We start from the raw sequence: 495 nt of genomic DNA on the forward strand, positions 1-495 counted from the left end.
GTCCTGCTGCTCATTCCTCCCGTCCTTTGGAGACCTCTCGCGTGAAAGCCTTTGGGGGAACAGGGGCATCTCTCTTTAACAGACCACTCTGGAGACCTGGGAGCCAGCCTGGAGGCCGGGAGTGGCAAGAAGCACGGCATGCCCTGCGATTTGCAGGAGCGAATCTCTTCCCGTTCGTGCCATGCGGTTCGCTTTGCCTTTGGCACGGTCCTTGAAAAGCTTCTCGATATTTGCAGAGCACCTTGGACGGCTCTCGGTCCGCACCCGGCTCGCTCCTGCAAAGGGAGTTCACAGCCTTGGATGCAAATGCCCAGGGATTCTCCGCAGAATCAAAATCAGGGACTTTTCAGCTGATTTCATCGGCCATGCCCGCTGTGCAGACCCGTGCCCAGCAATTCGGGATGCAGGGAGGAGAAGGCCGGGGTTCCCCGGGCGAGGCGGTGCCGGGGCCGGGCGCTGCGCCGGGGCTGGAGCACTTGCATGGCGCGGTTCCTC

Source organism: Fulmarus glacialis, unplaced genomic scaffold (genome assembly GCF_000690835.1).
Source record: "Fulmarus glacialis isolate BGI_N327 unplaced genomic scaffold, ASM69083v1 scaffold17043, whole genome shotgun sequence".
Taxonomy (NCBI): domain Eukaryota; kingdom Metazoa; phylum Chordata; class Aves; order Procellariiformes; family Procellariidae; genus Fulmarus; species Fulmarus glacialis.